We start from the raw sequence: 26,808 nt of genomic DNA, 5'->3' as shown, positions 1-26,808 counted from the left end.
ATCAATGACTTCCAACCTTACTTATTCATTTAATGGTTCATTATTAAGAATCTACCTGTAAACTGGTACTGGGGACATGCTGGTGACTTCATGAACTCACAGAGCTTACAGTGTACTAAGGAGGACAGACAAATAAGCAATAACCAAGTAGGTAGAATCCTTCATAGACAAAATGCAGCACATGTCACATGAGGGTGAGGCTCAGAAAGGGTCCCAAAGGATGAGAAGTCTAAGCTTAGACTTAGCTGTTGAGGAGGGAGAGAAATGTTCCAGGCTACAGGAACAGTTTGTATACGAGCCCAGAACTGAGAGTACATAGTGCATCCAGGAAGGAGAAAGAAACATGATATGATGCCTGGATCATAAAGTTCTGGGCAGAGGAGGTTAAGAGATAAACCTAGAAAGCTAGAAGGGGATTAGGGCATGGATGCCTTTATAATTCACGATAAGAGTTTGGGACTTTGTTCTGGGAATAATGGGCATCTACCAATGGGTTTTTAATCTGGCTGTGACGTCAGGCTTCCTTCTTCCAAAGGTAACTCTGACTATAATAGAGAGGCAAACTTGGAGCCAGGGGAAAGTGGACACAGAGAAATAACTTTGGAGGCTGTATTCTTTTATTTTTATTTTAATCCTCACCCAAGGATATTTTTCCCATTGATTTTTTAGAGAGAGTGGAAGGGAGGAAGGAGGGGAAGAGAGAGAAACACTGACGTAAGAGAGAGAAATTGATTAGTTGCCTCCTGCACAGATCAAACCTGCAACCCAAGTACGTGTCCTTGACAGGAAATTGAACCCTTGACCCTTCATTCTGCAGGCCGACGTTCTAACCACTTAGCAAAACCAGCCAGGGTTGGAGGTTTTATTCGTAATTCATTTGAGAGATACATGTCTCTTAAAGCAAAGGAATCCCTAAGTTATTTAGTTCCATGCTGTTCTGTTTTCATTTATCTCTTCGTTACACACTAAGGCAGCCTTGTCATTAGACCTGGGAAGGGCCCTAGTCCTTGGGGCTTGTGGGGTGGAAGCCAAAAACACAAGAAAAATAAAGAACACTTGGATTCTTCTGTCATTTGGTTCTCAGTGCTGGTTCAGCATGAGTAGTAACCCCCAAATTTTCCATTAGGATTATCTTCAGGCTTCATTCAGGAAAACACTCTTATCCATCTTTGTCTGAAAAGGAAGCATGTCTGACTAGGGTAAAATTACATACATTGATGTCAATGTTAGAGATCAACATTGCATTTGAGGTGGAGGATTTGTTCAGGGAAGCTCTTGGGTGAGAAAAGAAAAATTGATTAATTTATAAAATTCTTCCTCTTAGCATCAATTTAATAGGTTCTTGCATAAAATGGTGTGATTCCCAATAATGACAAGAACCAATATCTTGCTTATTTTCATGTTCTGTTTCTTAGTTCCAGAGGCACTCACAACTGAGCAGGGCATTCTCAACAGTTGTACATGGCAGTTGAGGGTTGCTTTGCTATAGCAAACATGTCATATTACTTATAACTATGCTTGTCTGTAAACCTAGACATAACAGATATAAAGAAGGACACTGATTCTTGATATTACTATATAAGTCTATGAAGGGATGATGAAACTACAATATAAGCCATAATAATAAAATTAAAATATTTTAATATTTTATAGTAATAGTTTATCACATGCCATTCTATGCCAATATTTGAAAATGATTTTATTTCCAAACATAAATATATCTTGAAGAATTATATTAAAATTCTAACTGGTAGTGTCTCTGTAGAACAAATTTAAATTAATAAGAAGCTGTTTAAAACTAAACTTACTCAAGAAATATTGTTCAATCTGTACAATGACTGGAACAGAAATTATGTGCAAAGTTTGATTATAAAAACATAATTAAGCATTTTGATGTCTATGCTATACACCTGAGACTAATACATAATAATATTGAATATAAACTATAAGTAAAAAAATAAAAACTAAATGATTTTTTTTAAATTATCATTTCATCTACTGTCATTCTAAAGCCCTTCTCATACTCATCCATAGCTCTTCCTTTCATTTATTCCCTTGTACTATCTGCAGATGTATCTTCCCAACTAGTCTGGGTGTTCCATGTAGGGCAGGAACCACATTAATCATCTTTGTTTCCAATCTCTGCTCCTCCCCACCCCACTGTCTCTGATTTGCACATATGTGGCATTCATTAAATACATGGTAAGTTAAACCACTTACTATACTATTGGAAAAAATTAAAGTTTATAATTCTCAAGAAACATTTATCCCTAATCAGCACCACCACACAATCTATGTCCTTCTTGAAACAGCACTGACGTGGGTCTGATGGTGTGCACTGAGGTGTGGTAGGAAGAACGCAGCTGCCAGACCAGTCCTAGCTCTCCCAGGTCTGATGACAATGACCTTAAGCATTTCTCTTTTATGAACCTCAGTTTCCTCATCAATAACGTGTTGCTGCTCTCTCCTGACACATCACATATTCTCTCTTGTGACTCTTTATGATCTTCTATGTTCTCAGATGAATTAATTAGAATCACTGTCACCTACCCCACCCAGCCTGGCAGTGGACACATAAATCTCTTTTCTAAGCATGAAACCAGATGTGAGGGTAATCTCCCACACAAGAGCAATTTGGCCTTAGTGCAAAATGGTAATCCTTTCGGATGCTGCAGAAAAATACACTCTTCATAATTTTAAATGATCTTTTGATTGCAGCTTTCTGCCCAAGCTTTCTGTATGGATATTAGCATAGCCAAACCAGGCCTGAGCCCTCACCTTCTTTGGATTTTATTCACATATCCACAAAGGTCTTTGCCAAAAATCTTTGTGTGTGTGTGTGCGCGCGTGTGTGTGTGTGTGTGTGTGTGTGTGTGTGTGTGTGTGTGTGTTACTTTCTGCCTCCCTAACTAATGTGTAAAGTTCTTGTGGAAAGTGGTTATCATTCATTACTTTGGAATCCTATCTTTTATCCTGTCTGAAAATCAACATTATTGCTTTGTCAAAAGACTTTTCATTTGAAGAAACAAAATGTCTTATCCTGAGATCACAGGGAGAGAAAGAGTCAGTGGCTCATAAGAACACATAAGGAGTGCTCTTGAAGTAGTTAATTATAAAATATAACATCTAAAAAATAAAAAGATTGATGCAAAACTGACTTTTTATAAGAGTGTGGAGGAGGATGAAGCAACCATATTTTTTCAGATCAAAATACTATTTTGCATTGGACCTGCATACATTTGGCATGGTGGTCTTTAGTAAGATGAATTGAAAATTAAAATAAAGAATTAGAACCATCCTTGGTAATTTTCAGTCAATTACTTCACTTAATTCTCACAACAGCCCTAGGAGGTATACATTATTATAGCTGTCATTTTAAAATGTAGAAACTGAGGCGCAGAGGTTTTGCGTAACTTGGGCAAGGCCACACAGCTAGGAAATGACAATGTTAGAGTTCAAACCCAGGGCTCAGGGCATAAATGACGTGCAACTACCCTTGAAAATGTGTTGTGTTGTTCCCATTCTACAGAGAAGAAAAACAAGCCTGAGAAGGTAAAGTAACTTCCTAGTCAGCACCCCAGCCTCACCACCCTTCCCTCCCCCAGCCTTCCAGGGACTGCACAGGCCCCTCTGGACCTCTTGCATGGACTCTGGATGGGCCACTGCTCTCCTGTCTCCTTTTCAATCCCAGTTGTCACAGTCTCGGCAGGAAAGAAGTGGCACAGACAAATGATTTTTCTGGAAGAACTTTGGCAAAGGGACTATTGACAGGCGTGAGAGCAGGGGCAGACAGCCAACCAGGGAGGTGGCACCCGGAAACAGAGACCATCCAAGGTCTCAAGGGAGTGGGCCATGTGATCACAGGAGAGTGGACACGTGAACAAGCAGGTGAAGCCACATGAAGATTAAAGGGATGCGGCCAAGAGCCCCCAGAAGCTGAAGAGGCAGGAAGAACCCTCCCCTGGAACTCTCTGAGGGAGCATAGCCCCAGACACCCTGATTTCAGATTCTGGCCCCAGAATAGGGAGAGCACATGTTTCTGTTTATTTATGACAGTCGGTAGTCATTGGAGCAGCAGCCCCAGGAAATAAACCTTGCCCCTCCTTTTGGGGCTTTGACTGGGTTCTGGGAACAGCTGAGCCCTGCGCCCCAGCAGAGGAGACCTCTCACTGCAGGGGCTCACAGGAAGATCCATCCCTGTGTCTATGCCTCGGCCCTGTCTCCTGCTCCCCTGTGGGCTCCTCGGCAGTGACAGTGCAGTGGGCACACCAGGGCAGGCTGCTTGGTGGGAAGTGCAGGCTATGTAGCTCAGGAACTCCTCACCGCCTTGCCAAGCCCCCAGCTGCAGGATGATGCAGGGTCCTACCCAGGCCTGCCCTTACCTCCCAGGCCTTCCCCCTAATGAGTCCAGCCTGGGCCTCTGCTTCCTGGAGCACCAGGGTTGACAGGAGCCAGCAACTGGGTTGTCTTGCCCATATTCTAGATACCAAAACTGAGGCTCAGAGAGGGGGAGCAGAGGTCCCTACCCCTAGCCCACCTCCCCCTCAACTCAGCCCAGCTCACAGGCAGCTCCCCCAGCTGTCATGGTGTTGGAGGAGGAGGAGGTAGAGGAGGTGGAGGAGGAGAGGAGGAGGAGATTTCTGAGAAGCAATCCAAAAATACACACCAGCTGGCCCCTCCTTCCTCACTCCTTCTCTCCAGCTTCAAAGCCTCCTTTTGTGCAGGTAGGCCGGGGCCTCTTCCTGGCCAGGCCACCAGGAGCAAAGGAGGTCAATGAGGCAGAGGGTACAGGAAGTGGGTTCTGGAACCCCAACCTCACCCAGCAGATTTTCTGGACCTGGGCTCCATCGCTCTCCCACAGTTCCCAGACCAGGCTGGCTGTTTCCTGCCTCTCTGCCTTCACACATGCAGTTCCCTCCACCTTGGATGCCCTTCCTCATCCTTCAAATTCCAGCTAGGCTTTAACTCCACTGGAAAACTTCCCCTGGGTCACTTGGGGCTCCCCTGCATCCTGCAACCCTCCCCCCAAAAATAGCAGAAATTTATTTTCTCACAGAGGCTGAAAGTCCAAGATCAAGGTGACAGCAGTGTTGGTTTCTGGAGAGAGCCCTTCTTGGCTTGCAGATGGCCACTTCTCCCTCTGTCACACATGGTCTTTCTTTTGTGTGCTCACTCCTGGTGCCTCTTCTTCTTTTTATAAGGTCATTAGTCCCATTGGATTAGGGGTCATCTTATGACCTAATTTAAACTTAATTACCTCCTTAAAGGACCCTATCTCCAAATAAAACTACATTGGGGGTTAGGGCTTCTGCTTATGAATTTAAGGAGATGCAATTCAGTCCATAGTACTCTTCAAGTCTAGTTTTTTGGAATAAAATAGGTACGGTATTGAGAGACTTAGTTTTAAAATCACCTAGAGTCAATTCACCTTTACTCATTCTAGAAACAGGATGCCAAGAGGATTTAACCTAGCTTTGTCAAAAAGCCATTTGTAGAGGAGGAGGAGGAGGAGGAGGAGGAGGAGGAGGAGGAGGAGGAGGAGAGGAGGAGGAGGAGGAGGAGGGGCCATTTGTCCTAGAAAGTATTTTTATTGTTCTCCCATTTGTACCAGATTGAATTTTCAGATTAACTCTCTGGTCTGCTTTCCAAAGGTTGTCTCCAACTCTTTGCTATTAAAAAAATTGCAGCCCAGCCAGCATGGCTCAGTGGTTGAGGGTAGAGCTATGAACCAGGAGGTCATGGTTCGATTCCCGGTCAGGGCACATGCCCAGGTTGTGGGCTCAATCCCCAGTGTGGGGCATGCAGGAGGCAGCGATCAATGATTCTCTCTCATCATTGATATTTCTATCTCTCCCTCTCCCTTCCTCTCTGAAATCAATAAAAATATATTTTTAAAAAGAAATTGTGCACATTTCTCTTTGCTTGAGTAAAGCTATAAAGAGTAAAATTGCTGGGCATTGTGTAGCAATGCACACTTGACCAAATTCTGTCCATTTTTTATCTAAATGCCTGCTCTGGCTTACAAATGGTCAATTTGTAAGTGTGAGTTTCCATTTTCCCAATACTTGATATTAACCCGATACTTAATCTATTTTCCAATTTTTGTCAATTTCCTAGGTATAAAGTAGTTTATTTGGTTTCACGTTTTCCTGATTAGTAATCAGTAGAGTGCCTATTCATATATATATTATCTTGTCAGCTTTACCTTCTAGCAATTGTCTACATATGTTTTTGACCTATTTTCACCTGGATTTCCTTACTGTTTCATGCAGATTTACATAACTTTCTTATATATTCTGGATTACAATCAGTCCTGTGTTTCACAACGGATTTTCCCTGCCTGCCAACTTTCAAATATGTGTAGCAAGTTCTTTCTCAGAACAAAATATTTCATTTTTATGTGGTCAAATCCAAAGTTTCTCCCCTTATGCTATATGCTTTTGCATCTTGCTTACAAAACCTTGTTCATTAAAAGAATACAGAGATAGTCTCCAAATTTTCTTCTAATAGTTCTATGGTTTTGCTTTTCATATTTAGACTTTTAATCCACTTGGAATTTATACAAGTAGTGTGGATTTGAGTTCTAATTTAACCATTCTCTTTGTTTTTCAATGTCCCTATCACAATCTATTAAATAATTGACCCTTTGAGTATTGATTTGTGCGGTCTCTACATATATAGGCACTGTTCCCAAATCCTGTATTCTGTTTAATTGGTATATCTCTCCATCCTTGAGCAAATATTATGCTGGTTTTAATTAATTTTTCTTTGTAACATGGTTTAACCCTTTGTATGCCATAAGCGTCTATAGACGCAAGCAGCGGACCTTCCCCTTAATGCGTGGCAGTTAACTGGTTAATATCTGTAGGTAAAGAGAGTCTCCTATCTTTGTTCTTTTTTAAAATATGTAAGCCATTCATATACTTTTATTTTTCCATATACATTTTAGTGTCATTTTATCCTGCTAAGATTTATATTGCAATTATATAAACTTTATATATTACTTGGATGAGAATTGGAATTTTTATGTGTTTTCTCATATATGACCATGGTATAGTCCTTTATTTAATTTTTTAAATGTTCTATAGTTCTTTTTATCATTTCTTTCCATGTAGATCTTGCACATTTTTATTAATTTCTAGTTACTTTAAAGCTTTTAATTCCTAGTTTATATGGTATTTTCATTTGTAGCCTCTTTGTGAGTTTATTACCTTGCTATACATGCTACTTACTTTCAAAGACATTTTCTGATTGGTTATTGCTGTGACAGTTTGTTGACTTTCTTGGGCTATGTAAATGATCATTTTACCTATTATGATTTATCTCTTTCTAATTCTTACGCCTCTTATTTCTTTTTCTTGTTACTTATCCATTAGCCAGGATTGCTTGTATTCTCCTAAAGGAAGAGTTGCAATAGCAGCAAATATCTTTATCATCTTCCTAACTTTAAAGGGAATGCTTCTAAAATTTATCTAACAAGTAAAAAAAACAAGTCCAAACATTTAGAAGAGATTTTAGAAGTTTTATGTGGGAAAAAAAAGGTGATTACATTAGAAGCAATGAGATTAAATTAAGTGTAGATACTGTGGCTTCTCAAAAGCTCTGAGCCCATTCTATTATTCTTAAAAAGGGTTGTTGTCAAAGGTTAAAAAGATGTCACATACATACTAGAATTCAACAGTTTTCCTTGATTTTCTTCAGAAGACTCAAAAGAGAATTGCATCAACAAGTTCCTGGATATAAAAGTTAATGTCAATTAGTTCTATGTCCTTATGTATTCTAAAATCTTCTGTATTCCACATTTTGATAACATTTCTAGAAAAATTGGTATTTTTAAGAGTGTTTTGAGCAAGTAAGTGACATAATCAAAGTGGTATAGGTTGGCTTGGATCCTTCTTCTCTTTGACCCCAGATGCTGGAGGTCACTAGGCTTATGGATTGCTGACTATTTGGTTCCACCCCATCATCTCTGCCCATGTAGCCCCATTGTCCCTGACCTGGACTACAGGATAAGCCTCATGTCTTTCCTGCCTCCATGTTCTTCTCCTTTTTATATCCTCCATCCTGTCACCAGAGTAATGGGCCCAAGGGCAATCTGACATCATATCTGAAAAGTATAAGCATCTGGACCCTAGGACCAGCTGCTGAGAAAACAGTATCTGCTGCAGTTAAATCAGCCCCCCTCCTGCATTTCATTAGCACCTCCTCATCTCCATAATCATGCTTATCTGGAGTCTGCTGAAAGGTCCCTGACACATTCAGGTGTGACCTGTTGACTGACTTTGCTGTGATTCTTGTTGTCACTTACTTTGTAATAGTATTTGGCATTCATCTATCTTATGCTGCTACTCCAGACCTGACTCATGGTCCACTTCGGGTTTCCTTTTCATTTGCTGCTAAACTACCATAGTGCCCTCTGCTAAGAAACCTCATGACACCCCACTGCATCTAGTACAGTGGTTCTCAACCTTCTGGCCCTTTAAATACAGTTCCTCATGTTGTGACCCAACCATAAAATTATTTTCGTTGCTACTTCATAACTGTAATGTTGCTACTGTTATGAATCGTAATGTAAATATCTGATATGCAGGATGGTCTTAGGGGACCCCTGTGAAAGGGTCATTCGACCGCCAAAGGGGTCACAACCCACAGGTTGAGAACCGCTGATCTAGTAGAAAGCCTATACTACCAATACAACATGCGAAACCTCACACTACTTCTCTTGCATATCTCCAGCCACACCACATCCCTCTGATACCCAATCAGCTGCCATGCCTGCTGCTATCCGGGTACTTCCATGCTTCTTTGTCTTTGAACTTGCTTTTCCTTTCTCTTGAATGAAAATTTTCTCCTCTTTCTTTATCTTGTAAACCCTTACTTAATGTAAAAAAAACAAACAAAAAAAACAGTTTAAATGTCAGCTTTTCTTAAGCTTTCCCACTTTACCGCAGTAGATATTGTGTATTCCTTAAAATAAATTTGTATTATTATCTTGCATTACTTTTTGCTATTATTTGGCTATTGTTGACTTTCAAGTCTGTCTGTTCAACTGATATATGTACACCTTAATTTTTTCTTTTCCCAGAAGTCAGTTTAATGACAAGGTCTTAATAGGTGCTGAAAATGGTTTGTCTAACTTGACTTGGTGATCACATGAGCTGTCGCTCATGATGAAAGACTGAACAGATAGTATCCCAGAGGCAATATCCTGTGCCCTAATCATGATTTAGGTAGGACCGGAACTGAGGTGAGGATAGAAAGAGTGGATATGAGATCCTAGAATAGAATGACTATAGATGATGATGGTAGATAAGGAGCAGTGAGAGAAGATAAGCATTAAAATGCTCTGGAATTTTGAGTGTAGGTGCCTACAGGAATGGTGGTCTATTAACAGAAACAGGGAAGTCAGGAGGAGGAGGTGACCTTGAAGGAAAAGTTTGAGTCATCCAGGACATAGAATGCAAAGTACCACAGGCCTTTGAAATATGGGTCCAGCACTGGGAGCATTGGTTTAACACAGACCAGGGAGATGCAGTAGTTGAACCATCATTTTGTCGATGGTTTCTTTTTCTGTCCAGAATCTTTTTATTTTGATGTAGTCCCATTTTTGTTTAAAGTTGTGCTGAGAGTTTGGAGATATCACTGCAGGAGAGAGTACAGAGAGAGGACAACATATGTGCTGGGAAATGTTCTGCCGGGGGAGCAAAAGAAAAAAAAATGACACAGAATGAGGAGAAGGGGCCAGCAAGTAGGCGTGAACCAGGATAGTGACTTGCTATAGACGCCAAGAGGGAAGAATTCCAAAGAGGAAAAGGTCAACAGTATCAAATTCTGTATAGAAGATGGGACTGAAGAAGAGGCCCCTGGATTTGTCCATGGGGAGGGCCTTAGTGACCTTTAAGAGAGCCATTTCTGGGCAGGGTGGGGGTGGGGACACTGCCGGATGTGAAGCAGAAAGTGGGTGGAGAGGAAGCAGAGGTGGCAGGTGCTGCCCATTCTCCAGAGAATTTGGCAGAGTGAGGAGGGAGAGAGGGCAAGCGGGCCTCTGAGGCCAGGGCAGGGCTGCAATGTGTGTTTACCACTCCACATCCAAACCATTGCCACATCAGGTTGAGTCTGGCTGCAAACTACATCTCATTGTCCCTCTTCTTTCTTATCCCCGTGGCCCTTAACCTTTGCCTTGTTTTGAGAAAACCTGCAGGCTTTTCTGCTTCCATTTCTCTCCACACCATTGCTTCCTCCATTCTGGGGGGAAAAGTCTTATCAAAGCACTTTTCTGATCCTGTCTCTTTCATGGTCAAAGAGAAAATTAAACCCAATGCCTCACGTAACTACACAAGATTTTCCATTCTTAGGCCTCAACCTCCTTTTAGAATTCTCTCCCCCTGTGCCCATCAGACCCAGCCTGCACTTCAGCCACATGGGCCCTCCACTGCCTAAGAATGTCTGCTATTTTCCACCCACACTTCACCGGAGACTACCTTCTAGCTCCCTGCCTCATTGTAGTCCAACCAATCTCCAAAGTCACTCTCTTCTTACTTGCTTCCTTCTATTCCCTCACATTTCCTTTGTCTCCTTTTTTTATGCTAGAAACTGATCTTCCACAATTGGTTTCTGTCAAGGACATAATTCTTTCTATAAAGAATTTATTATTTATTTATATGGTTAACCCTCAAAAACCTTGGGTTTGAACTGCATGGGTCCACATATACACAGATATTTTTCAATAAATAATGTAAATGTATTTTCCCTTCCTTATGATTTACTTAATAACATTTTCTTTTCTCTAACTTACTTTATTATAAGAATACAGTATATAATACAAAAAACATACAAAATATGTTTATCAATTATTTATGTTATCAATAAGGCTTCCAGTTAGCAGTAGGCTATTAGTGGTTAAATTGGGGGTGGGGGGAGAGAGTCAAAGTTATATGCAAATTTTTGACTGCACAGGGGTTGGTGTCCTTTACCCCACAATGTTCAGAGGTCAACTGTGTATTTCTACCTCTATCTCTATCCTTATATCTATATCTAGATAATGTATATATTGAATTTATATCTACACACACACACACACACACACACACACACACACACACATACATATTCTTGTGATTGCCCTGTGAGACCAGGCCTGTACTTTATCTGTTTTGCACCTACTACAGACCTACATCCGAAGGACTTAATGAATTTGAATTGAACTGCAAGGGAAAGAATCCGCCAACCCCTGATTCAGCCAAGAGGATGTAGAAATGGGTAGGCCCAAGGGGAGATGGAGTTTTCCAGCGCCCAGACAGAATGGCTCCACAGTGGGTGGAGGCTCTCCCTCCCCTGTGAAATCAGACAGACACCCTATTGTCAGCACTCTCCAGCACTGCTGGGGGCTGAGGGCAGCTGTCAGTGCCACACAGGTTGGCACCTGGTGATATTTAATTCAGCACCTTATCACAGGCTGCCTTGTATTGTTCTTTAATTGTTTCCCGTGTGGCTGTCTTTTCACTCCAACAAGATTCAAAAACAACAAATGTTGACTGTGTATCTACTTACTGTATGCCAGGTGCTTTCACAGAGTGCTCACATTTAACACCTGCAAAGCCCTGTGTGATGAGTATTACTATTGTTATTATGGTTTTTCAGGGGAGAAACTGACTTTCAGAGACCTGCTAAAGGTCATGAGACTAAAGGTCATGAGACTAATAGATGACAAAGTCAGAATTTGGACCAAGATGACCCAAGGTCTTTTCCCTTTTTTTCACTCATTTTGGGCAGGACAACGCTTGAGCCCCTCCATCCCACCCAAGAGCCAGCCCCACCGCACCCTCTACCCCAATAGAGCCCAGCAGTGTGCTTGGCCCAGAGTTTACCAGGCACCCTCTGCATTAAATGGAAGGAGAATGTGCCCCATTGCTGCTGTGTACAGAGGATGAAAAGAACCCTGCTCTTATTCCTGCCATGCTCAGTGCCAAGCTAAGCCCTGCAGGTGTGAGGGCAGAGCTATAAATATTTGCTGCATTGTTCCCCTTGTCAGTGCCAAACAACATCAGCTCTCCTTCCCTAGGGAAGCTGATAAATAAATGAGAGATGCCACTTAGACAAAGCAAGCCTTGCCTTGGGCTGCACCTGGGAGATTCCAATTGAATTGTTAAGGGGTGTGACTTCATTTTGTGACATTTATGATGGAAGCAACTGGAGATGGGGACCAATCTTCACTGGCCACACAATGTCCCAGTGCACCACCAAGACCAGAGGGAAGGAGGTACCCTCACACACAGCTACCTTCAAGCAGCCCCAGATGGCCAGCCGTGGGGAAACCTCGGCACCGCTGGCCTCCCCTTCCTTCCCCTCTGAAACCTCACACATCACCTTGCCAACAACTTATGAAGCAGAAACTTTTGTTCAAAGCTCCTCACGTTCTAATAGACTAGTATCATTTACAAAGAATTTCTGAGATCTAACGAGGCAGTGTGAGGAGGGCATGGGTGAGCCGCCCTTCCTAAAGCAGTGCACCAAGACTCAGAGAAGAGAAGTGGCATGCATGCCTAAGGTCACACAGCAGGTAAGAGACAGAGCTCAGACACCCATGTAGGTCTCCTGACTCCAGGTCCAGGGCTCTTTCTGTTCTTGCACAGCGGCTTCTGTTGGCAGGAGTTTCAAGACACATCAGTAAGATGCATCTTTCTTACCACAGCCCACTAAGTGAGTAATATCTGTCTCCTGTGCTTTCAGGTGAACAGTGCCTGAAACTGGCTAGTCCCATAGAGAAACAATCTCCTTAATGTCGGTTTACAAACTATGTAGATGGGATTTTAGAAGAGTTCTTGGCAGGGTTTTTGATGCCAAGGGTCTTAGGAATGTCTGAATAGCTGGGAGCAAAGGCGTAGCTACCCTACTCTTATTGGTATACCAAGCCATACCTGAAGTTCTAGAAGCCATTTTAAAAACAGGGGGTTCCCTATAGCTTGACAGAAGGCTGCATGATAGAACTAAATTTGGGACTCTGCAAACTTTTGGTAAAATATAAATATTCCTGGTTTTCGTATATTAAGAAAAGTAACAAAATCAGTACAAATGCTCCTCAACTTATGGGGTTGTGACCCAATAAACCCATCGTAAGTTGAAAATATCTTAAGTCAAAAATGCATTTAATACACCTAACATACTGAACTTTATAACTTAGCCTAGTTTACCTTAAATGTACTCAGGATTTACATTAGCCTACAGTGAGGCAAAATCATCTGACATAAACCCGATTTTATAATAAAATGTTGAATATTTCATTATGGAGGTACTGTTCTGAAAGTGAAAAACAATGGCCTGGGGAGGTGGGGTGTTAGAGAGCAACCAAAGGACTTATATGTCTGCATATTAGTATAACCAATGGACACAGACACTGGGGCAGTGGGGGCTTGCCTGGGGTGGGAATGGCTGAGGGGGGAGGTCAATCAGGGCAAAAGGAGACATATGGAAAACTTTAGGCCAGAGGTTCTCAACCTGTGGGTCGAGACCCCTTTGGCGGTCAAACGATCCTTTCACAGGGGTCGCCTAAGACCATCCTGCATATCGGATATTTACATTATGATTCATAACAGTAGCAACATTACAGTTATGAAGTAGCAACAAAAATAATTTTATGGTTGGGTCACAACATGAGGAACTGTATTTAAAGGGCCAGAAGGTTGAGAATCACTGCTTTAGACAATAAATAAATAAATAATAAGAAAAACAATGGCTGTAATGGTACTCACCCATAACACACACAGCTGAGAGTACACTGGGCCTGAGGATGTTTGAAACCTTGAACTAAAACTCACTGCTGGATGATGGGAATGCTACCACAACAGCATCATCAATTTTTCTCTCTTGTGATGTGGCTTGAGAATAGCTGGTAGAAGGCACTGGGACATCAACACTTGGGAATGGTTTAGCAGGCATAATGTTTTAAAGTGTACCACTTTTGCATTGTCGTAAAGTCAAAAAACTGTAAGTCACACTATCATAAGTCAGGGATTATCTATATTAAGATAGTCTTTAAAGTTATTTTTGAGCTCAGCCCATGAGTGGCTCAATTGGTTGCACGTCATCCTATGCACTGAAAGGTTGCCAATTCAATTCCCGGTAAGGGCACACACCTGGGTTATGGGTTCAATCACCAGTTGAGGTGCCTGCAAGGCAACCCATCAATGTCTCCTCTTCTCTCTCTCTCTCTCTTTCTCTCTCTCTCTCTCTCAACTCCTCTCCCTTCCTCTAAGCATATCCTCAGGTGAGGATTAAAAAATAATAATAATAAATAAATAAAATGTATATCCTTTAAAAAATAGTTATTTTTGAGATACTAATTTGCAACTGGGAAGTGCTTACAAGTGTTAAGGTAGGCAGCCTGGTCCAACTCCTACCCTCTGAGGATTCCAATTTAAGAATCTTAAGTGGAAACAGGCTGGGTAGGCCTTACCAAGAGGGTGAAATTTGAGTAAAATCTTGATTTACCTCTGAGAGTATCTGAGGCAAAACCATTGTAGACCAATGGGACAGCTGGTTCCAAGTCCCCAAGAGGACAGTGTCTTGGCGTGTTTGACTAAGGGTCAGAAGGTTGGTGGGTGGAGAAGAGCGAACCAGAAGGAAAGAAGTAGAAGATGAGGGAGGAGGGTCAGGGGTCTTGAGGGACACAGGCTCTTTGGCTGCATGTGCTACTGTGAAGACTTTGGCTTTCCCTCCAAAGAAACAGGGAGTCATTGGAGGTGGCCTCCTGACCAGACTTCTATTTTAACATTGCGACTTTGGGGTTTGCATTGATAATTGGCTACTGGGGAGAATGGCGGAAGTAGGGAGACTCATTAGAAGCATTTTCAGTATTCCCAAAGGTGATGATAGCTGTGATCTGGTGGTGGCAGTGGAAGGAGTGAAGCATGTCACAATCTTGGTCTATTTTAAAGCTAGAGCCAATGGAATTTCCCGTCAGACTGGGTATGGAGTGTGTGTGTGTGTGAGAGAGAGAGGAGAGGGGTCAAGATGATTCCAAGGTTTTTATCCTGAGCAACTGGAAGGATGGAATTGCCATCCCTGAATTAGAAAGGCTGTGAGTAGACCAGTTAGGGTGGCAGAAGAGAAGTTCCCTCTTGGACTTGATTGAGCAGCAACATGGCACAGTGAGAAGATTCTGGCTCTGCCACTGACTATCCAGATGACTCTGGGCAAGTCACTGTGTCTCTCTGAGTCTCCATCACTTCATGGCACGAGGGGGATAATGACAGGGCTACCTACGTCAGAGGAGCGATACAAGGGCTCCAAATCATGTGGAGATCAGCACTTAATAAATAGTGGCTGTGGTTATTATTCATACAAGACCAGGGCAGAACCCCGAGCATGGCAATCAACATTTTCCAGTCCCCGAAAGGCGGTCTGCGTGTGACTGAGCAAACGCCTCTTTTGAAGTCTTAAAGGTCAGCGCTTTGCCAGCTGCCTGCTGTAGACAAAAGGCAGCCTGATTTTCCCCATTGTTGTGTTTTGTTTCTTACTTGTCTACCTCAACCAAATGGCCCAAGGCCAACTCCCCACAATGTTGGGACAATCCCACTGGAGACTCCCTTGCTGTGGCAGACTCTGCACAAAGGGGGGGAGGGGGGGCGCTCCTACCACCTTCCCACAGTGTCTCCTCCATGACCCACCTCATGGAAACACACTGCCTTCACCTCCCAGACTTGGGTCATCCTACCTCTACCTGGGACCTTGGGAAAGTTATTTTACCTTCTCAGGCTTGTTTTTCTTTGCAGAATGGGAATAACACAACACATTTTCAAGGGGAGTTGTACACGTCATTTATGTCCCAAGCCCTGGGTTTGAATTTTGACATTGTCATTTCCTAGCTGTGTGGCCTTGCCCAAGTTACTCAAAACCTCTGTGCCTCAGTTTCTACATTTTAAAATGACAGCTATAATAATACATACCTCCTAGGGCTGTTGTGAGAATTAAGTGAAATAATTTAAAATGTTTAAATCAGAATTTGGCACATGATACGTACTCAGAAAATGTTAGCTGTCATTAATTACATGAGGAAGACATAAAAGTGCTTCTAAACATTGTAGCACCTTAAATATATGGCATAACATTATTATATTTGCCTTATTATGAAGTTATGATGTGATTCTCACATCAGAGTCAAATGTTTTCTATGCTATTATATAGAAGCACCTAGATCTACCCACAATATTCACATTATGTTTTTCAGAAATGGAAACTAGCTTGACAGATATCAAATAATCTCAAAATTCAGAAAAATGTTGTAGTTAATTCTTCAACAGGATGAAAAAGCTCCTCCAGGTTATCTGATTTTATTCATTGAGTCTTTGTTTTTAACCAAGTTTTCTGCACGCCAGGTTTACCATCTCCATCCTGTCTCCATAGCCGTGAGTGCTGTGAAGTCAGGCACCACATCTCTCGGGTGGCTGGGTGTATATGCACGCTGATGGTTTACAAATGGCACAAGTTCAGACTCAGCATGAAAAACATGTGGGCATATGTCAAACTAAATTTTTTAAAAGACAAAAGATATGTGAGAGATTCTGAGATCTGCAGTGCCAAGAACACACTAAGCAATAGCAGTCAATGTGCATGGTAAAACAGTACCCGCTGGTTGCCAACTATGTGTCTGAGGGCCAGATTAATCCGTGCTCTGGGCAGATGTACATGGCATGGCTACATGTGAGGCTGCTGAACACAGCTGCCCCTCTGCTCTCCTTTTGTTCCTCAACTACTGAGCATCTAGTTTACATCATACTCTGTGGCTGGCCTAGCCCAGCAGTGGGTTCACCTTAGATATGTCTATTTCTGCTGGTAGATTTCTTTCACTCATAGAAGAACTGGACTCTTTTTCCATATTCTGCCACTTACCAACTGTGTGATATGGGGCCAACTAACCCCCTGAACCTCGATTTCCCTGTATGCAAACTCAGAATTATACTATCTACTCCTCATGCTGGTTAGTAGGATTACTGGTGAGCTTTGTCAGGTAGCAATCACAGGGCAATCACTAGGGTTGCCCTGACCTTACATATGCCCTTCTGTCTTTTTGCATCTAGGTTCCTGGTCTGCAACAGAACAGTCAATAGATTTTTGTTAGCTAGGGCATAAAGAAGTTTTATAAGCACCAAGATGCGATGGTTAGTATTTGTTCCTTTTATCTAACTTTTTATTGGCTCTGTGGCTGATTGTGTAACACAGGCCACCAGGGATGTTTAGAAAGGAGGTCAAACACCCGCTACCCAACCTCTCTGTCACACCTATGTCTCCTATTGTAACTTATCATTGGGATCTAATTCAATCTGTACCATTAACTCCTGTAGCCCCCGGTAAATCATTTCTCTTCTTTTGAGCTGAGACTTCCTCTTCCATAAACAAGGGGTTGTATGAAGAACTCCTTGAGGTCTCTGCAGTTGAAATATCCCATTGTGGAAAGGTACAGGGTGGGGGAAAAGTAGGTTTACAGTTGTGAGTATGCGAATAATACAGAGTTTATTCCTATATTATTATTTATTAACTAATGGCCCAGTGCATGGATTTGTGCACACTGAAAGGAAATTAATTAGAAGAAATATTTCAATATCGCTATTTGATCCTTCTCTATAATAGAAGTGTCAGAGATTAAAGAAAATTAGTAAAGTGTATATGAAAGTAATATATAAATTTATTAATAAATAAACAATAACAACATGATATAACAACAACAAAGACATGATATAAAAACAACACACACATACAATTGGCGCCAGCAGGAGCTTTATATGTATTGCACATGCACAAGTCAACATTTTTAAATTGCCAGTGCATGTCATATGTACAGCCAGTGAGTTGGATGGATGGACAGTCAGTCACTTAGCCTTTTATATATATAGATTGTAGCATTATTTTCCATGCAAACAACTGTAAACCTATTTTCCCCCACCCTGTATATTTCTATCATTTGATCAACAAAAATATAATATTTAGCCAACTTACTCAAAATATTAAGATGCATTTGCCATTAATTAAAATTATAAAACCTGCCCAGCCAGTGTTGCTCAGTGGTTAGTGTTGAACTGTGAACCAGGAGGTCACAGTTTGATTCCCCATCAGGACACCTGCCTGGGTTGCAGGCTTCATCCCAGGTGGGGAGTGTGCAGGAGGCAGCCGATCAATGATTCTCTCTTATCATTGATGTGTGTATCTCCCCCCCTCTCCTCTCTGAAATCAATAAAAATATATTTTAAAAAATTATAAAATCCATTGATAGGTTTTGGTCTGTACACCTTAAGCATTTCTGACAGCCTCTTAAAAAGAGAGCAGCTTAAAGATAGATTCTTCCATCAGCCACAAGAAAACTCCACTGGCCTCATTCACCTCTAAGTCTTATGATCACCACGACCTTCCTTCAGGAATCCGGAACCAAGAAGAATTTCACTTAATGAGGAGAGAGTGGGAAAGCTGGGAAAGTAAATCAGGGGGTAACCACTTGAAGAAGGAGCCATGTCAAAACACATTGTGTTTTGGACAGGATATAATATAAAAGGAGCAAAAGATGTTTGCTTTCCTTCAGTTCTATGTCCTAATTACTCTGAGCCCAGAGACAGGAAGTGATGCCCAAGGGAACAGATACTTAGTGGCAGAGTCCTGTCTGTTTCTACTCCATCCCTCCCTTCAGCTATTGCCCAAGAGAAGGTGGCCTTTTATCTTTTTGAAAGGAAAAGCAGAGATTTGAGACTCACGCAGTATAGTTATCTGATAATATCCAGTATTTTGTTGTCATTAGAAAATCCATTTCCCTGATTGGCTTCTTTCCATCATGAAATGGGGGCCAATTGGCATGTGCCTATAATTCTGAAAGCCTTATCAGAATCATCTTAATAATCTGGTTTAGGCATCTGATTTCCCAAAAATGTTTACTCTTATTATACTGGATGGGAAAGCTGCAACCCAAACACACAATTGCTTATATGTTCACACATACACACACACACACACACACACACACGTAAGTGTGCATATAGTACCTATGGAAGAGGGTGTGAGTTTGTGACTTTTGTAGCATGGCAATAGCCAAAAGAGTACCTCACCTTCCCAAAGGTAGGTGGCCACCTCAGGTTCTTTTTAGTTCTGAGAGGCATAGTTTGTGTTGTGTTGTGCTGACTGAGAAATAATCAAAGACTTCTCATTCTCTGAAGGTACATGTTTGCTTCCTGGAAGAGAAGAGCCTAAGCCAAAGTCATGTTATTCTTGACAGTCTGTGGGTAGAAATGAGGCATGCCATGTGGGTGCTCTAGGATGCTGCTTGTGGAGAGTGGGAGGTTCTGTGTTCAGGAGCCTCCAGAGCCCACTGGCCTGTCTGTACTCCAGCATAACACAGGGCAAAGCAGTGGACTGGCAAGAGGGCTGGGTCTACCAGGATTCCTACCCATTTACCATGAGAGGGGTATCATTAAAGTCTAAGGCACCAAGATAAGCCATGGTTTTCATGTCTTCCATTGTTGTATATAGTTCATATGCTAACAGGGATAAGAAGCATATTTTTTAAAGTATGATTAAGTGTGATCAAAGTCACTGGAATATAGCTATATAAAGATACCATGGGAATACAAGAGGGAGAAAATCATTCTTCCTTGGACAGATTTCTCACCAATGCTGGCATAGGGTGCACTTGATTGAGATAAAATAAATATTTATCTAATGTTTTCTATTGCTTACCACTGTGTTAAGAGCTGGGGAGAAGCAGTGGGGAGAACCCATTTTGAAGAGAGAAAAAAAGAGACCCAGGGACAGAGCCCAAGTCTCCTGATTATTTCTCATTTGTTTCTTCAATACCCCAAGCACAATCCCCAGAGTAAGCCATTGGCTGGACTCAGAAAATACAAAGTTAGAGATCTCTGCCTTATTCTCTCAGAGAACCCTTCTTTCAGAACAACTCCAGAGTGTCTATGGGGGTAAGTCCTCCACCAGCACCCCAATAGGGTGGTCAGAGAATCCACCTACACCAAGCACAGAGCACAAGCCTGCTCCTGGGCTGAGCCTTGCTGTAGGGAACCCTATCTGGTCAGCTTTGACAGCTCAGCTATCCATAGTTCTGGTTCTGGCATCGTGACCCAGACCTACTGAGTCCTGTTGTCATTTCTGGCATGTGACCTCATCCACTTCTCACTCTGCCTTTACTTCATGGGCTGAGTTTGGACACCCTGTGACACACATCACACATCTCTGACCCAACTGTTTGTAGGGCTTCACATGCATGTGATAAAGGGCTTATTGCAGCCAGAGGAAGCTCTACAATAACAGCATTCACCTGGGGCTGGAATGGTGAGGGCATTTTTCTTCCCTTGTCATCTCTGGATGACAAGGTGTGGCTGCCCAGGGTGTTCGTTATGTTGTGAGACTCGCTGGGGGTGGAGGTGGCAGGAAGGCTGGCTGTCCTCTATTCGTGGTCTCCTGAAACAGAAGTAGTTTCCCAGAATCACAACTGACTATGAGTTATTAAAAGCCAAAGTGTGTAAGCTGAATGGGATGCTAGGAAAATTATAGGGCCCTGTAAGTACAAAATAATAATAATAATACCTCTATATTACGCAACACCAGAGGGCTAAAATTGGGTCTCTCTGCACCAAACAAAATGATCCCCAGTTTCAAAGGGGAAAACAGTAGGCCTTTCATTACTCACTTTACAACTTATCTCCTGGAAATCTTACTTTCCAGTGTGAGTGTTGGGGAGTGGCGATGGTTTATTTGTTTACTCCTCTAAGCTGCAGCTTGTGGCCAGAGTGGGAAGCAAGAGAGGGCTTAAGGCCTCCCCTTTCCACCAGAACACTTAATTAACACACCACAGTCTCCTCTAAGATGTGGTTTTGAAGTATGAACCCGGCCGACAGTGAGCCAATGACAAGGGATGGCAGTAAAGTTCTGCTTTCTGTCCAATGGGGCTGGTCCAGGCGCTCATCAGTTGGGTATGATTAAAGAGCTCCTCTATTTTCCTGGGCTCCTTATGTCAGGTGTTCGATTATGCACCTGCCAGATGAGCGAATGTTCAAATGTGACCTTGACAATAGTAAAATAGCTCCATGTATTTGAATAGTATTCTCCAGCTTATAAAGGACTTTCATGGATTATCTCATTTGAGCCATACAAACAACAGAGACAAAGCATTATTATTCTTATTTTACAAATGAAGAAACTAAATCTAGAAAAGTTTCAATGATTTCCCAATGGTTATATGCTCCCTCAGGGACTAAACAGGACTTAGCATTAAGTCATGTGGCTCTAAAAAGCCCCTTTCATTCTTCCATGGATGCATTCCTGAGCCAAAGAGAAATAACTATTGGGCTGTTAGCTGTGTGGGATTATATGTGCCAGTCTTCCTCATCAATAGCACAGATAAATAAGAGCTGATAGAAAACATCTGCTTATTGTTTTGCAAGAGATAAGAAGGAAACATAAATGAAATTTTGGAGGGATTGCCAAGAAGTGCAGTCTCATGCTTTGGAAAGTGTGTATCATCTTATCAATTAGTCTCTTGGATGGCTATGCCTAGATACAGGGGAGAGAGATAAGATGGGGTTTCAGGTTCTTATCTAATCCAGGGAGCTGAGTCTTCCCTTAGAATGTCTATGACTTCAGCTCTCAGCCCTGCTCAGTCACCTCCTGATGCCATCTGCCATCAGGGAATCTGGCTGCCTAGCATTTTGATGCCATCTCCCAAAGACACAGAATCCTTCTTGTCAGCATCCTACCAAAGCCCCGGAGAAACTGATCACCCTCATGCAGCAGTGTAAGGCAGGTTCTACATAAGAATCTGACAAACCTCTTAGCTATGCAATTCCACGTGGAAGCTGATGGTTCTATTTTATTTTTAAAGAACCTTGCATTTTGGTCTCCCAAAAAACTGTTTTATTTGAAGTCAGTATTGAAAATACCATCTCCACAATTAGGCAAAAACTGGTGCTATGTGTTTAGGGCTTACAAAGACATGGGCAAAATTCTTTGATTTTACTAAAGATAATATTTAAATGTAAATTTAGGGCAAGCAACTTATTAGACAATACTAGGTTAAAAAGTATCCTACACAGTAAAAGGCTAATATGCAAATAGACTGAACGGTGGAACCACCAGAACAACTGAACAACCGGTTGCTATGACGTGCACTGACCACCAGGGGGCATGTGCAGAACATGGCAGGTGTTGGCCACAACGGGATGGTGGAGCAGGTGAGCAGGGGCGCCAGACCAAGGCAGGGCGCCAGTCACTGTCATCGGGGCGAGCCTCTGGTGGTTACTGAAAATTCTTTGCTCCCATGTGCCACAGTCCCGCCTGGCACTCATACCTGCTGCCAGCACGGGGCCCGCTCGCACCCACCGCTGGCGCCAGCCCCAATCGCTCCACACTGTCAGATGATGTGAGCAAGGGGCCAGTGCCATCAATGTGTGGGAGCAGCGGTTGCGGGAAGCAAGGCTGCCGGCAGACAGGGGCCTGGGGCCATGGCAGGAGGGGCTGGGCGGGAGCGTGGAGGATGGGCCGAGACCCACCCCTGTGCCCACCACAGCCTTGTGGCCCACAGTTCCTTTCAAAGTGCACAAATTCGTGCACTGGGCCCCTAGTCCTATATAAGAATACAAGTAAAAGTGGTACAGAAATCACTAAAATTCAAGAAATACAAAGGACCTATAATAACCAAAACATTTGTGTGCGTAGTAGTACATGGGGACAATAATACATTTTACCACCTGAAGACATCAAAAATAAGAGTATGCTTTAAGAGTTCAATCATTAATCAACAGAAAATAAATTAGAGTAGAACAGGTTTCTCAACTTCAACACCATTGACATTTTGGGTCAATAGTTCCTAGTGGGGGCTGTCCTGTGCACTGTAGGATGCTGAGTGGCATCCCTGGCCTGTACTCATTAGTATCCAGTAGCACCATCCACCCCATCCCCAAGTTGTGACAACAACAAAATGTCTCCAGACATTGCCAAAAGTTCTATGGGGGGCAGGTGGGGGCAGAACTGTACTCTGATGAGAAATATTAGACTAGAGAAAGAGCAATTCAGAAAGAAGGACTTTAGGACTTTGAGGTCTTGAATCTAATGTAACTAAATGTACAAAACATTTTTTTAGAAAAAAGAGAGGGGGAGTAAACTTGAGAAATGCCCATGCAAGTATTTTCCAAGGTGCCTCATGGTCCCTTCAAGCATTAAGAAGTTATAATTCTCTAAGGTATGACCATGGCTGTCTATTTTTCCAATCTCCGCCCCACCCCTTGCTCTGGATCTATTTCACCAAACAACCTCCTGATTACAAACTGTTGCCGCAGATCAATTTCCCATAGGCAGAGGCTTCACCGGCTAAAGAATGTGAATACGTGTCTTGTCTACCTGACAGACATACTTTGTTTTTCTATTAATGAATTGACATTGTGGTTTATCCATCAGTCTCTGTGAGCAAGGTTAGCCCGAATCATTATCTATAATCTAAGTTGGGATCTCACTGAGACTGAATTTTCGAGCCTGAAAAAGTTAATGAACTTAATAAGATTAAGACATACTAATGAAACCTTTTGGAAGACAACCTGCCCTCTTCTTCTGGTTATCTATTACTATGGAGCAAACCACTCTAAACCTTTGTGGCTTAAAACAACAGCTACTTTATTGCTCACAATTCTATGGGTCAAAAATGCTGGTAAGGCTCAAAGGGGACACATGCGTGCTCCTCCACTCAGCCTCTTTCTCCAGCAGGACAGTCTGGACTTCCTTCCATGGCAGAGCAAGGCTCTGAGAGTACAAAAGCAGAAGCTGCTAGGTCCCCTAAGACCTAGGTCTGGAGGTGACAGTGTCACTTCTGCTTTATATTGTTGCCAAACCAAGTCATGAGTCCAGCCTGCAATCAGTGAAGGGGAGTACTCTCCAAATCTTGATGGAAGAAGTGGCAAAGTTACATTTCAAAAGTACACGTGGAATTGCAGGGATTATTGTGGCCATCCTTGGAAACTATCTATCTTACTGTCCTAGAATAAATTCCAACAGGATTCATAAAAAAACTATAAAGTTTTTAAGAGAAATATATTGAAGAAAGCAGCATGAGCTAGGATTTTAGGACAGAACATCATTAAAAATAAAGAGGCCTCTGGGCCCCAATTTTCTTTTAGTAGAAAGCAGGTTGAGAAAGCTACTCAAGTGAATTCATAATCCATTTATTATAGAAAATGAAAGATGGTTTAAAATCCCAGAGAGCAGAGCCAAGAGCTGAAGAAAAAAATAGATGGGGGAGCCACTTCCAGAAAGCAGAAATGAACTCTAGTCAAGGAATCTTCCTTGATGCTGAAGTCAAAGAAACTGACAACATATGCCTGGATTTCAAAATTGTTCTGGATCAGTGATTGCTTTGTGCTTCCCCAATATTCCCCTTTTAAAATAAAGTGTCCGTGTCTTATCCTTGCATTTTGTGGGTGTGGTAGAAAGATCATTTGTCCTTTTAGTTTACAGATCTCCAGGAGTTTCATCCACATCTGGACCTGATAGAGACCATGAAGTACTCTATTTTGAAACTCTAAGCACATGCTACAACTTCCATTGGGAGGTGATATCTATTTCTCCTCTCCTTGAATCTGAGCTGACCTTTTGCCTTGAGCACTAGAATGTGGTGGGAACTATACTGAATGACCTTTGTATCTAGGACTTATAAGGGCTGGCATGTCCACTTTTCTGCTATAGAAGCTCTGAACTACCATGTAAGAAAGTCCAACTTAACTTGCTGAAAAGAGAGGCCATGTGGATGAGCACTTAGGTGCTTCAGCTGATTTCTAGCATCAAGTGCCATGTATATGATTAAGGGCATCTTTTATCCTCTAAGCCCAGCAAAGCCTAGTCAGTACCAGATGGGACAGAGTTAAACCATCCCTGCTGAGCCTGTGCACCAGTTGTGAATTCACAAAATCATGAACAAATTAAATGGTTCCTAGTTCACACCACTATGTTTTGGGACCGTTTGTTATACAAATAATGAAAAACTAAACCACACCCCATTCTCAGAATATACCTTGTCTTCTACAGGGTTGGGCAAAAGTAGGTTTACAGTTGTGAGTACATGAAACACAGTGTTTATTCTTGTATTATTATTTATTAATTATTGTATTATTTTCCATATGAACAACTGTAAACCTACTTTTGCTCCACCCTGTATTATGACCACACTTTTCATTTTCTTTCTGAATGTTTTCTAATATTTTTTTTATTGATTTGAGAGAGAGGAAGAGAGGAGCAAGAGAGAAACAGAGAAATATCTATTTGTTGTTCCATTTTTTAAATTGATTTGAGAGAGAGAGAGATTGAGAAACAACAATTTGTTGCTTCACTTATTTATGCATTCATTGCATGGTCCTGACCAGGGATTGAACCCACAGCCTTCACGTGTTGGGACGATGCTCTAACCAACTGAACTAACCAGGGCTCTCTCTGAATATTTTTAAGAAACAACCTAAATTTTCAACTTTTAGCAGGGTCTAGGATATTTTATTGTTAAAAGAGTTACATAAGTGTCAGAAAAGCAAAATGACACCATGGGACTCTCCTAATACCACTAATGCAATGACCAAAACTGAGTAGGCAAAACAACCAAAGACCTATAGCTGATAGTAGACTCAGACAGGCATGGGGGGTATCACCACAGACCTCCAGGGTTCTAAACCCTGCTCTAGTTCCATCAGGAAATTGGCAAATCAAAGTGTTTCTGGGAGACTTATATTTATTCTTCCACCATCCTCCTTCACTTATTCCCCCAACCCCAGCAAACACTCCCAGACATAACCACCATCATCTGGGTTCTACTTGCTTCTGATTCTAGTGTGCTGTGGGAACAGTCAGGGTCCCCAGGATCTCAGCCCACAAGAAGAATGCAGACCACCTGCTGTCTCTTGGCTTTGAAAAAGGTCACCAATTAGGACTCTCTGCTTACATATGAATTTTGGGTTGTCCTCACCCTCTGCGGTTACTGCTAAGAAATAAATTGTTAGGCACTGGCTCTGAAGTACACTGTTCTTCAGTGTACTGAGAACCAAAACAGGCCCAGATTCTCCATGGTGGTGTTTATACCATGGCAAGAAAGGGGAAAAGAGGTGATCTGAAGAAGTTTGGATTTGTTACAGGATTGAAAGCAGCAGATATGTTGAATGACTTGCTTATTTTGGCTTTGGACACAGAGGCAATGGAGGGCTTCTGCCTCTTAGACTCATTATCTATATTATAAACAAGATTGTATATATCCTTACTTGACATAGAGCCAAATTCCAAACAGGGAGCCAAGCAGTAATTCTGGGAATTTGTCCTAAGTTATGAAGATACAGATGACTTGCTTTGGAATCCAATGAGAAATACAGGAACTAAAAACCAATAGTATGAAAATATCATCAAGACTGACGCTAAATGCTCCAACAGAGCTATCATCCTCCAAGAATCTATAGACCTGAGGTTGAAGCTCAGCTAGGCCACTAACCTCAGCTGAACTCTCTTGCTTGATGAACCTTCTATACCCAGGGCATTCTCTCCTTAAATCCATTACTTAACTCACACTCCAACTCACAGCACCACAAACTTTATCCTACTTCCTCAAAAAATGAGACCATCAAGAATAAAGTACTTCAACTTCCAACCTCCTTCACCATCACAACTTCAAGTTTATCCTCCCTGGTCAGCTTCTTTCCTTTGGGGGGCAGAGGACAAGGTGTTCCTCTCCAGTTCCCACTTATCTGATCCTGCGGTTCTTGATACTATCCCCTCCTGCTGCCCTAAGAGTTGGTTTTAATAACT

This window comes from Myotis lucifugus, unplaced genomic scaffold (assembly GCF_000147115.1).
Source record: "Myotis lucifugus unplaced genomic scaffold, Myoluc2.0 scaffold_10, whole genome shotgun sequence".
In the NCBI taxonomy this organism is placed as follows: domain Eukaryota; kingdom Metazoa; phylum Chordata; class Mammalia; order Chiroptera; family Vespertilionidae; genus Myotis; species Myotis lucifugus.
This window is presented reverse-complemented; position numbering follows the sequence as displayed.